Source organism: Ambystoma mexicanum, chromosome 2q (assembly GCF_040938575.1).
Source record: "Ambystoma mexicanum isolate Mex_15411 chromosome 2q, UKY_AmexF1_1, whole genome shotgun sequence".
Lineage (NCBI taxonomy): Eukaryota > Metazoa > Chordata > Amphibia > Caudata > Ambystomatidae > Ambystoma > Ambystoma mexicanum.
In genome coordinates, this window is record NC_090924.1 from 1,346,854,485 (window position 1) to 1,346,867,826 (window position 13,342).

The window sequence follows — 13,342 nt, forward strand, 5'->3', positions numbered from 1 at the left end:
TCCGGCTGCAGCATGCAGGACACATTTCAGAGGTACATGGATAGTCATCGGGAGGCCTTCCAAAAGGGCAGTGCTACCATTCAGGTAGGAGAGGAGCAAGGCATAGACGGTGGATCTGAAGTTGTTTTCTGGGATAAAGGGCTTGATTTTCCGCAGGAGAGAAAGTTGGTACCGGGCCGTTTCTGTCGTCCTTGCATGTCCTGTTTGAACATGAGATGTTTGTCGAGATTGAACCCAAGGGACTGGGCACAGGTGGCCAGCTGGGGTGTGAATCCTTCAAGGTTAATATCAGAGAGCCAGGCCTGGATGTCAGGTTGTTTAGTGTTGTTGGTCAGCAGTAGGAATTCAGTCTTGGAGATGTTGAGCTTCAGGTAAGCACTGGCAATCCAGGACTGGATCAATGTGAAAAATTTTGGGTTGTCAGTTTAAATGTCAGCTACATGGGTAAACCAGTACTACATAATGTAGGGTTATTATTAAACCATATGAAATTAACAATAGTTTCCTGTTGAGTGCTATTTTCTACATTTAATAAAAAAAGTCATTATGAGTACCAAATAAAAGGTTTGATTTACAGTAATTCAAGAATCAATCTTAGATTAAATGAGTATTATTATTGTGACAATTATAAGACAATTGATACAAACTGCAACTCTCCCTGTTGTCACCTTGTTCCCAAATCAAATAACAATAATTTCCTTATTATCTACTGCCAGCACACAGCTACGGGGTTTGCACACCTGGACATTTTTCAAGCCTTGCTTATGCTCTGTTGCTGCCAACTATTGAGTAGCAGTTTTTACACCTTTTGGTATCAGATGTAAATACTAAAGAAATATAACATATATAACAACTGAACCAAGGAAATGCAAGACAAACATAAAAGTAAGGATTTAGGAGACAAAATGACAAAAGAAATAGGTTATTCTCTGATACAAATCTTTAAAATATTGCGAATTAGTGAGTTATACGCATGGTGCCACAAAAATCAAAGACTCCTACCCCATTTTGGAACTCTTCTCATAAATTAGTCAGCATGTGACCTTTTTTAACCGGTTCACTATTCATGTCAAGTAATCCGCGTCCATCTAAAAGGAATACAATAATGTAGCTTAAGTAACATATTGCACAAAATACTACAATTTACACAGAGATCTTTCCAGAAGGTATTCCATTATTACAACCCCTATTTAAGTACTCACATCTTGTACGTGTTAATACGCTATTCCTAGTGGTCTATTTCAATTCTAAAGTTCATTCAACAGAATCATTGGTAAGGGTAAATTATACCGGTCAGCAATTGTGCTGATTGTGACATTGATATGAATATAATGTAATTACTTCACTCTTTAAGCGCGCCTATACATTTTCCAACATTAACTCGTATTGCAATCTCGTCATACCAGCAAAATATTTAGCTTGCTTTTGAGCCTCAGCAAAATGTACTTACTATTATATACGGGTTACGTTCCCGTGAAGCTTAGCACCATTTTTTATACACAAAAATACTATGCATGATGTAATCATAATGGAGGAAGTAAGTTTCTCAAGAGCAAATCAGAGAGCTAAATTCTGACTTCTCTGTGTAACAGACTTTCTCAGAGCGCATGAGCTAAGAGTTGAAAAGGTGAAGTAACCACAATTGCTAACCATGTATAGAGGTAAAAGTGTGTCTGATTGACTTTTAAAACAAAGATTGGAATTCTTGATCTTATTAGATGTCACTTTGTCAGCGAGGTTAAATATATAAGCCATACTTGAAGACCTAGAGAGTCCACCAAGAGCAATTTTATTCAGATGGCGTGAGCCCCACTGAAAGCTGAGGACTGAGAGAACTGATAAAGATGGGGAGAGGTCTGTGCTGATGGAAAGCAAGTAGTTATCCTGGGGCTGTTTTTCCTTTTAATGCGAGTAACAATGGCGGTTGCTTCGCTGCTTAGAGAGTGGGCCTTATGCATAGGGCTAAAACAGAAAACGTATGTGCTTTTAAAATTGTATGCATTTAACCTAGAAGACCTTTTTGTTGCTTCACCTACAATGACTATATCTTACGTAATGTTTCTGCTGTTGTTATGCCCTGATGGCTGATATAGCTGCTTGTGTGATACACGCACATGCTTTGAGAAGATCATGATTACATTAAACTAAATTGTAAATGCTTTTATCAAGTGTCGCTTATTTATGCAACAATTAACTGTCATCGTGGAGGCCCCTTTTTGCAAGCAGACTATGAACACCTTACTGCACATTGAGAGTGTATGCAACCTTGCTGCACAGAATAGCATAGTGCCTACTCAGCAACCACAAGGCAGACCGCGACGGGAGGGGTGCAGTTACAAACATTGAGAATACTATTGGGTTCTTGCCTTTCCAAAAATGGGGACATACCCAAATGGTATTCAGAAAAACTGGGACAGCTTCAAGCTGCTTATCCACAAGTTACATGTCAACAGAGAGACGGGGCTTTAGCCATGTTTCTTCCCTCCTGCTTCACACACCCCTAACAATCTGACAGATTTCAATGTATAGTTGGCTGTACTTGCACCTTCTAGTTCCTCCATCCATCACATCTTTATCATCAATATTAGGAGACATTATAGGGCCACACCGTGCTGCTGCAGCTATAAATTTGGACCGGTCCATAGCGTCCAATAATTAACAAATGGTTGCGCGCATAATTCTACTTTTATTGAGAGGGAGACCCTGCAAGATTATAAGTTCATAGAAGGCTATCCCTACTTAATGAGCAAGAATAAAGCGAGCAGTTTGGGAGCATAGTTGTATCCACTTATAATTATTTATTTATAAGGTGCTTAATACCAACAAGTGGTTCCTAAGCACAGGATCGGAATTCAAACCTGTGTTCACTTGTTTCCAAGACAAACAAGTTGTCCTTGAGCTATCCTTCCTCCCACTTATCAATCGCTAGGCAGAGATCACCTAGGTAGGAGGCCGTCAAAGGTGTAGAAAAAGGCTGACAATGGGAGTAAGCCAGACAGAGGTACATCAGCAAAGGAGACCCTCAAGAGGTAGAGGATCTTTTCAATGGAAAAGGGGTGGTAATACACACTGCCATCAGCTTCCTCCAATAAAGGAATAAAAGTCCCCAGAACATGAACCAAATGATGTCAAAGCTACAGGAGACCGGGATGCCCTTGAGGGGCAAGGCACTTACAGGGTTAGGAGACCTTTGGGTAAGCCTAGAGGGCAGTCCAATTTTAGCCCAACAGGTTATGATTTCACAGATAGAAAACCAATGAGTCAGCAGAAATATGGCACTGACGAGGGAACATCTAATTCCCCGCAGGCAAATAAATCCGACTGTTTTACATCTGAGGGGAAAGCTGTGAAGCACACTGCACCCCTTCAAGTCCAACATGCAGAGCCTGCACACTCATGAAAACATTCCAAAGACAAAGCATCACACTGACTGTCAACAAGTCCTATACAATTCTGGGTCTGACATTTCCATATTTGTGTCCAGTCTCAAGGCATTATTGGAGCACACAGAGGCACACAAAGATGCAGAAATAACTACACCCACTGGGCAGATGCTAGCAAATAATACGTGGATTTTGTAACTATCCACCTGGAAGGCGAAAATCCAAAAGAAAATGAAGCACTGTTTTGGCCCAAGTTACACATCAAATACAAGGGTCTTTTGGCAGTCCAGGATTGGCCACCACTATATGTGAGACCAACACCTAGAGGTGAAGAAGTAGGGATACCTGCTTTTTCAAGTGGAGTGAGTTATGACCTAATACGAAGATATGCCAAAGACTGGCTAGTGCTGGGAACTATACAGCTGCCTAAAAACTATGTAGGGCATGATCTGAAATGCCCAGCACATGTAATCCCTGTGTTTACACCTCCTCCACTTATAAGTCTGCACCCCAATGGCACAGATACAAACCATAGTGGACCAATTCATGAATCAAAGCCAGCAAGCCCACATAATACTCTGCTGTTTTTAAACCAGATGGTACCTATTGTTTAGGATTAGATTATATAGAATAATGAAAGTACGTTGCAAGTCAGAGGCAGTTCAAAATCAGCATAGGTCAGGTCTTTTAGCCAACCTGCAGAAATGCAAACACCCAACAAAGCTTGATGTAGGTAATGGATTTTTTACACAATCTTTTAGTGAAGGAAGCCAGATTTACACAGATTTCATGTTTAAGGGTAGTCATTTTGTGTTCACACACATAATGCAGGGCTGTAAGAATTCACCCAACACTTTCTTCAGCAGAGTCTTTTAGCAGACAGTCCTAATTTCTGAACTTCAAAAAATCTAAAATAACTCACTGTGAGGGCACTTTCCTGGTTCTCCCACTCACGGATGAGGACAGAGGCTTGCCAGCTGATTTCCTTGATAAATGCGCACACATGCATCCACCTAACACACTCGGACGATTGCAAGCCATTGTAGTTCTTCTAAACTATGGAAGATCATGCATGAGTCATTTTGCAGAACTAGTGAAACCATTGTATGCTTTCTTAAAACCAAATTTCAAAGCGCCACATTGGTTGACGGAACACACTCACATTTCGCAGCATGTATTTATTGATGATACAAACAAGTCCTTGGGGATGCACTCAATGTTCATGGATTGGTGCCTGTTTAGTGTTACTGGCTTCCGGTCATGATACTAACGGAGCTTAATTGCCATCAGCCCAAGTTAAGAGTGATGACCAAAACAAGAGCCTTTACAGGGTTATCAGTAATTAAGCCTGATTATAAACCTGTGAATGTGACGGTAGTTCACAGATTGGAAAATCTGTGGGCTCTACGAGCCTGCCTATCCCAGAAATTCTGGTATGGCCCACAGATTCTTCAATGCACGACATTCACCTCACACTCCCTGCTGCCACCCTCCCACCTCACCACTGCCGTTTTAAGTAGCGCTTTCCACACCCCACTTTACCTGGTGTAAGCCGCAGCCAAATCCCTACAACCTCCCAGGCAGATTGCCCTTATTCTGTGCAAGCTACCACATTGGGCCTTTTGCCATGGATTATAATAGCTGTATAGACCCGGCCCTCATTCTATACTCCAGATTATTGGCACATAAAACGTGTTAAATGCCCTTGCTGTGCATGGGACTTTAACTAGGTCTAAAGTGCACGAAGTACACTGTACACCCCTCGGGTGGGTCCATATAGCTTAATTAGTGTCCCCCACCTGTGTGCACTGAAGCTATTAACCCCCAGCTGTGTTGTCGAGCTTATTGTTTTCACATCAGAGGAAATGGTCACACGCCAAAAATATATCCCATGTGAAAACATTCTTGAAAAACACTCCCGAAATGGAACTCAGAGGGGTTGTCCCCTTTCTACTTCTACAAATGGAAAGGGAACACTGCAGAGACCCCGAACAGGACCCCAGAGGAAGGTTGGACTCTTTGAAAGTAAGTGTGGCTCTGAAGATGCAGTCAAGATGGAAAACGAGTGAAGTTGAACGGGGGCAGAGCGGTGACAGTACTAAGCAGCCCAGCAGCTCGAGCAGAGGCAGCCATTTTGAAGTTTCGGCTGTATATAACCAATCAGTGGCAGCATTTGAGAGATGCTGAGGGTCTTTCCAGCACCCTGGGGTCCATGTGGAGTGCCAATTGCTCACTGTGGTCTCTATACCCTTATTCAGAACACACCATAGGCTGCATTGTAACTTTCCTTGATGATGTCACTTGCGATTCGCGATTCTTTCTCCGGAAAGTCAAATAATGACTTGCACCGCTTGGGGGGTGGGGAGGTTTCCTAGAGCATGGGTCTCCAAAAGAGAAAGAAACAGTAGAAAGCTATGTTGCATCCTGGCCTCTGATTTATTGATGAAACATATGCCAATTGTTTCTACCCAATAATCGATGTATACATTTGTGTGGCAGGCTTGGTATTGAGTTTGTTTGCTGCAATGATTTTATATTTATATCTGTGTTGCAGGTGTATAACCCTAACCTGGAGAGCGGGATTCAAAACCTGGCTTCTCCACATTACCAAAATTGTTATCCTAAGGCAAGTCACCTTATCGTCCTGTATGTTCAGTGTACATATGTGTCAAAATTGAGAGCGCAATAAACATCGACCACCGTTGGAAGTGCTATATAAGAACAAAAAATGTGGGTATTGCCATCGACGTGTCAGAATGGTTACGGTGTATTCTGTTGATGTGCCAATGATATGGAAGGTGGTTCTCACTGAATTTATGGCATTTGTCAACTCATTGAATATTAACACGTTCACAGAGCACAGTGACAGAAATGCTATTGATTTTTTTAACTTGGATATCTATGTAGATAACTTCGGTCACCAAAACTCGTACATATAAAAATCCAACAAGTAACTCTACTTTGTTTGCTACAAGTGTCCACCACAAAAGTATAATCGACAATATTCCCACAAGGCAATTTGTAAGTGTGAGAAGGAATTGCCATGATCAAGAGAGCTTTGAACAAGGACGTGATCAAATCACAAACCGGTTTCGAGAGAGGGGATACTCGGAAGCCTGTGTGCTCAAAGCACATGTTCAAATTAAAACGATCAGCAGGGAAACCACCCTGATGTAAAAACAAAGAGTGAGCGAGGACACTGGCACCACCAAGTCCATCACTAGATATTGAAAAGACAGTAACAATATATAACTTAGGAGTCCATCTTGACTCCGGTCTTGCAATGCAAAAAACATGTTGCACATGTCAAAGCTTCCTGTGCCTACACCACTAAACTGCTTAGAAAAATTAGGCCATACTTGTCTAGCACCACTTTGTCGTCAGTGGCCTGTACTCTAGTCAAACCCAAAATGGATTATTTTAACAATTTACTGGTGGGTACTGCAAAAGCTAATTTAAAAACTTTGCAGGTGGCTCAAAATGGAGCAGTGAGTTGTATGCGGGTTGGGCAGATCTGATCATGTTACCGAGGATAGAAGCTCGCTTCATTGGTTGCGTGTCCACCATCGGATATTGCATAAAATCCTTTCCCTCACTCATAAGTGTTTTTCTGGTAGAGCACCTGGCTACTTATCGAAACGGCTGCACAAGGCTTCTGTTAAACTAACTCTTTGCTGCAATGGCACCAGTAAACTCTTTACCTCTCGGTATGAACTGAAAGTTCTTGGTGGCAACGGCTTTGAATCCTGCAGGCCAGGCTTATGGAATTCCCTTCCACACAGTATACTTGTCATCGCATGCCTTACTAGCTCTAGGAACGTTGTAAAGACCTATTTATTTAAATCTAAGGATTAGTACGCCTCTTTGTGTGTCTCCCTAATCCCGGACTCTGGCATTTTCTTTTGGACTCTGTTTTTCTATGTGCGCACTGAGGCCTACGGGCATGTCACGTATAAAAATTAATACAATAATAGTACTATCATGGTCTTAAAAAACACTGGCATTTATTGCACATGGGAAATGATCTGTGTTAGTTTTTAGATCAGACCTGGGATCATATTTACCAAAGCACCTACTCTTAGAAACAAATTAAGACCATCAAAGATGCAACTAGCATTGGACTAATTTGGTTGCAACCACCACATACAGGATTTTCAAAATGTGGAACTTGCTCAATGTGGCAGTATGCACACACAAACTCTAAAGCATTTGTTAATGAATCGGGTATCAAAATTGCAATCAGAGACTTTGTTAACTCCTGTACCAAATGTATGTTTAATGCTATTATCTGCTTATGCAATAAGGTATACATAGGCAGCACGATAAGAGAACTCAGAGTGTGAATACGAGAGCACATAGCATCGGTTTGAAGGCCGGGCCAAACATTTCCTCTGGCAACCCACCGGCAGAAGTTTCAACAGATGGATGACAAGAAAGGAATAAAGCAAACTCAAACTTAGCCAACTGGAATCCAAATTTATCTGCAAAATGCGGACTGTCCAACATGATCTCAATACCAAACAAGAATGGGTGAATTCCTATAAGACATGTCCTTGGGCTGTGTACTGAAAATATTTCAACACTGTTTAACATGTGGACCACCTTCCGCTAATTGTAACTGTATGTTCTTTATGTGATTTTTCAGGTTAGATTTTGAGCAAAAGTAGGATGATAATAATTACAATATTACTAGGTATAATCTGTTTAACTTGAACGTTGTGACAGGGCTTTCCCAAACCTGGATCAGTACAGTACACAACAACTTTACTTTCAACAATGACATTGCTTATCCAATTTGAGGCATTAAAAAATTAACGACGTAAACTTCAAGCGTAATAATAGTTCATGCTATGATGTGCGTCTGTTTTAGTGAAATGATCTATATTGGACAATTTGGGTATACTGTGTTTATTAACTTATTGCATTACTCAACTTATTCTCTCCAAGCTAATTTCCCGATCCCCCTTTAATGTGAATCGACACAAATCACCAAAGACGTTGCTCTAATAACGAAGTATAAGTAGCGATTAACAAATGAAAATGGGACACATTGAATAGGCTGTCTAATACTTGCCAGAACTAGAGCTCAAGGACAAGTGGAATAATAGGAACTGAGAATCATTCAAGACACTGTCTAACATAAGCAGCACACATGTGATAACAGGGCTTACTTAGAACAGCTGTTTGTAAAGTCTCTCTAAACCATTAATTTCACCAGGTATCGAACCAGTGTCTCATATTGTTTGCTTGAACACTGTAGCTATAGTGAGGGCACTTGCCATCACACTTATACAACGAGGTGGAATCCTTATTTATTTTATTTATTAGCATTTTGAAAGCGTGCAGCAGCCCTTAGGCATCGTGGCGCTGTTACACAATAGACTTGCTGGTTAGAGTACGGAGAATACAAGAGCTTTGTGGTTGCATGGTAATCACAGGTTACATTACATTTCATCGGTTACATATTCGGGTGGTTATATAGAAGCCATAGGTTACATTACTTTTTAGCAGTTTCAAGGAATGCATTCCACAAAATTACCATATGTGCTGTACAGGGGAGCAAAAAATTAGTTGAATAGGGTAGTTTTGAGGGATTCGCGGAATGTGGAAAGTGAGGGTCCAGAATGATGTGGAATTCTTGTGACGCTATGCTCGGCTGTGAATCGGGCTGCTTGTGTTTACATTCGGTGACATCACCTTGTGTATATAAACACAATTTCAAAATGGCGCTCGCTGCGAAAGCAAGCCGGACGCCGAACCGGCCCGGTTACCCCTAATCCAGAAACCCTCTAAATTAGTGCGGTAATACAAACGTGTCGGGCCATTTCTAGTTTTAATGTGCATTAAGACTGATAGGGCACAGATGGCATTTACAATGTGTCTGTTTCCTATAGAAACCCGTTCCATACTAAAAAAGTTTGGACCATGATTTCATTTTCTAATCCAAACTGGGACACCATTCAGAAAGAGGTGGGCGTGCCATGATACAAACTACAGTTATAGTCCATAGTACTAAACAGTAGTGACTTGTCAATTGCAGGGTTATTAACTGCATTAACTAATACGTTTGAACGGTTCCAAGATGAATGATTGTACCCATGTTTCCTGTAGAAACACATGTCATACCACACAGTATGGACCACAACTACACTTACTAGTCCAGACTGGGACACCATTTATAAAGAGGTGAGAAAACCATGGCATTACTGCATAGGCACTGCAGTAACAGTCCATACTATCAAACAGTAGTCACTTGTCACTTGCAGTTTTACTAACAGCATTAACTAACAAGTTTGGACAGCTCCAAGGTAATTGCATGCATACTACCCCAGCCAAGCACCAAGCTCCCTGGTCTCTCCTTGGATAAATCAGAGTATTAACCAATTGCTTGTAGAGAGACAGAAGTGGTGCCCAACAATAGAACAGTGATAGATGATAAACATTCAGAACTAATAATTGGGAGATAAAGGGGACACTATGTAGTAATGATTAAAAAAGGATGGACGATGAGGTGCATAAAAACCATGCGTTCTGTTTTTTCTCTTTCCCTTCCTTAATTATGATTACACATTTGTGTCATTGACAATTATTATTTTATCCTTTTTTTTTCTTTTTCTTGAATGTGAGTGTATGCTTATCAAACACCCACGCAATATGTTTTGTGTGTAATTTGGTAATGTAATAACAAAGATTTCATTTTGCTGGCCCAGCCTTGACACAGACCATTACAATATCATCTGTCTACCTTCGGCTTGTTGCAACGCCGCCCTGCTGACTCCTGCATCCATCGCTTGCACCGCTGATGTAGCCCCCTACCACTTGGGAGCGGTGCATCCTTCCACTGTCTATTCTACCACACCGTTCCCCGACTACTCCACTGCACACTATTGCAACAGACAGGGCTTGCCTCACTTTCTATTGCAACCATCCTAATGCTGCATGGCATTGCTACTCCCTACAGTGACCTGTTTGTCCCCTCCTTTACTTACTGATTTTGATCGCTTTTGCCTTGTATGCCTGTTTGCACATCTGAAGTAGCCCCCGCACCATGAGGTGAGGCTTTGCCAGACTGTGTACTCTCACTGATTTCTGACTCTAGTAGCATTTTGCTTCTAATGCAATTTGTTTGAAACTGTCATACTCAGTCCTACACTGTGGACTGTTCTACTGCGCTTGACTAGCGCCTAGATGCCTCTGGGTTTTGTGCGTTGCTATAAATGTAGAAATAAATAAAACAAGGTCGAAACACGTGTTAGCATATGTGCATTCAACCATGAAATGAGATACATGGGCACTGAATAGTGGAATAAAGCCACAGCTCAGGACTGGAACTGATTCTAGTTTCCTTTACTTATCATGAGTAACTTACTAACGGAGTGCACAAATCATTGATGTGTCCAGAATACAGGCTACTGTGGAGCTGACCAATCCCATGTGCACTGCTAATTGGCCTCGGATTAGTGCAGGACATGCGCATGAATTTGGGTGTATATTTCATGTATTATGTTTTCGGTGTAGTTCAGCTTCCAGTGCTGAGCAAAGCTCAAGTCTCCTAACTTTTGTGAACATCTTTGCAGTTTTGTTCCTGTTTCCTGTAGGTTTTAAATATTATTCAACCATTCCCTTTTTTTGGTACAACAGGCAGCCTAGGGAGGCGACGCAAGATAAATCGTGTTTTGTCATGTTGCTGTTAAGTGTGCTAAATGTCTGTTGGCGACTACATTTTATTTTGGGCCAGGGGGCAAATATTGTTATTCCTGGGGTGCTGTCTAGGCAAAGGCTGCCTTTACCTACTTGACGTTTTACATTGAAGCTTATTTTCTGGTGGTTGAAAATGTATTGCACCTAGCTGTAATTTGGGGGTAGGAAATTGTAGTGTTGGCTTCTCGTACTGTCCATGAGACGTCAACACGCGGTGTCAGCAGGAGGCTGGCATGCACTGACAGCGTCTGACACGCATTGCTTACATAGCTTCATTAGAATGTAAACAATGCGTGTCGGGCAGTTGGTGACAGGAGCGGCGTATGAGAGTCACGTTCAGTGGGGCTCTCTCCTGTTATCTCATCTACTGAGTTTAATATTTATTTATATCAATGTATTCATCATAGTTTAATTAAGCAACTTAATTATTCGCTGCCTACCGCTTATTACAGAAATGTATTGCACATAGCTGTAATTTGGTAGAAGAAAAGGTGTCGCTCTTAGATGGATTTTGGCAGTAGGAAACGTGTTGCACTAAATTGGATTCTGGGGGTAGAAAATGTATTGCACCTAGCTTGTATTTTGGGGGCTGGAAACGTATAGCACTTGATGGATTTTGGGGGCAGGAAAAGTGTCACAACTGGATGTGTTTTGAGGGCAGGACAGGTGTCGCACTTAGATGGATTTGGGGTAGAAGATATTGCGTAGGTTAACATCTATGTTTTGCTAAGAAGAAATTGTGCAGATTAGAAATGCATTGCACTTAGCTGTAATTTGGGAATAGCAAAGGTGTCGCACATAGGTGGTTTTGGGGGGTAGGAAACGTATTGTACTTAGTTGGATTCTGGTGGTGGAAAATGTATTTGGGATAGAAGATATTGAATAGGCCAACACATGTGTTGTGCTCATAGGAAACTGTGCAGATTAGCTGATCTATTGCCTGTGAAGACCTATCAGGGCAACTGTGAGGGCCAGCACATGTACTGCCCTAGAAGAAATTGGGAAGGTAGCACATATATTGCACTCAGAAGATCAGTGAAGGTTAGTTGGATTTGACGAAGGCAGTGTGATGCACTTAGATAAACTTGAGAGGGGCCTCATGTGTTGTATGTTATAATGTTAGCCTGTCCGTTGCGCTCAAAGATATATGATGATAACCTATCGATTGCACTTAGGTCTATAAGTTAGCCATTGTAACACATACAGATATATGCAAGTATCCTTGATATTGCACTTAGAAGATGCGTGAAGATAGCCCAATATAGTACTTAGAAGATATATAGCAAGGCTATAAGGGTAGCCTGTCTATTGTGTTTAGATAATACTATGATCTTAAGCCTGGCTATCACACCTGGAATATGTAGTAAGAGGTCTAGTGGGCTTAGAAGACCTTGAGGGTAGCTAGTCCGCAGTGCCTAGAAAAAGAGCCTATGAGGGTACCTACTCTTTTCACACAGGCAATCGGATAACACAGCAAGATCAAAGATAAACTCCATCTGAGCTTAAGGTATTTATAACACACCACTTCAGTGAACATCTGCCGCATGCATGACTATCCATCCACACACATTAGAATGCAGCTACGACTACGATAAATTCGGTCCAGCTGGTCACGTTGCATCTTTGCCTCCTTACACCAGACTTTCCTCAGTACCTCTGCCATTCGAATACAGCGTCAACCTATGACGAATTCAGGCGAGCTGGACACATAACGTGTCTCTTGCACTAGCGTACTGTCATGATAGACCTCGGCACCCATGCACGTGCCTGACCTCCTGGGTTGCTTACTGGGGCCTAGCTAGCCCATTTACGTCCTAATCTTGGCCAAATGCACACACAGATTGTAAACCTCCATGAGAATTTCCCACACTCTGGGCTGCGGTCCCCAAGGGAGTTGCCACCACAAGCGTGTTGAGACTATATTAATGGTAAAAGACGCTAAATAAAGACAACTGCAATACAGTATAATCTATAATAAAAAAACGATTTTTTTTGTGGGGGCTTTTCAATAGATATAGTAGTAAACAAACAGTCCCAACTGCCCGCTCCCCACTCCCCCCCCCTTTTGCCCCAAATCTACAATCGCAAATCTCCACATAAGCCTCTCTACCCTCCCTCTCCCTCCTCGTCCCAACCTTGGACTATGAGTAAGCCAACTTTCATCTTTTCTGTTAAATTGAGTGATGTGTGCAGACAAATATATTGGTCGCTCCCATGCCCCACCGTTTCTGGTACATAATTACGAAGAGTGACTGTGT

General features: G+C 41.7%; 1 protein-coding gene across 3 annotated transcripts in view; it reads right to left on the reverse strand.

Annotated features, from left to right (window-relative positions):
* OSBPL10 (oxysterol binding protein like 10) overlaps positions 1 to 13,342 on the reverse strand; it is a 2,898,140-nt gene that overhangs the window by 1,860,957 nt on the left and 1,023,841 nt on the right. For all 3 annotated transcript variants that reach the window (XM_069648807.1, XM_069648805.1, XM_069648806.1), the window contains exon 2: positions 1,003 to 1,088. The gene's annotated coding sequence lies outside the window, so the exon portion shown is untranslated. The remainder of the gene's footprint in view (positions 1 to 1,002; positions 1,089 to 13,342) is intronic.